Source organism: Galeopterus variegatus, unplaced genomic scaffold (assembly GCF_000696425.1).
Source record: "Galeopterus variegatus unplaced genomic scaffold, G_variegatus-3.0.2 Scaffold18436, whole genome shotgun sequence".
NCBI classification, from domain to species: Eukaryota; Metazoa; Chordata; class Mammalia; order Dermoptera; family Cynocephalidae; genus Galeopterus; species Galeopterus variegatus.
Window position 1 is genome coordinate 26,474 of NW_007744547.1, and position 285 is coordinate 26,758.

Genomic DNA, 285 nt, shown 5'->3' on the forward strand with positions numbered 1-285 from the left:
AACATGATATTCTTCATTTTTAAATCAACAAAATGAAAATGTAAAAGTTAAGGAGTTATTTTACTGTGATATTCTAAGCAATTTCATTATTTTTAATATTTTTGTGTGTGTTCATCAACATATTTTAAACTTTTTGAGGAGTTCGTCCATACCTCCTACTTAAAATATGTATATTTTTCTTGAAAAAAATGAAGCTGCTTTTGTCTCATTTAGCAAAAATTAGATTGATAAATTATAAATTGATTTAGTCCCAAACTTTTCAAAGTAAAAGTAAGCTACCATCTA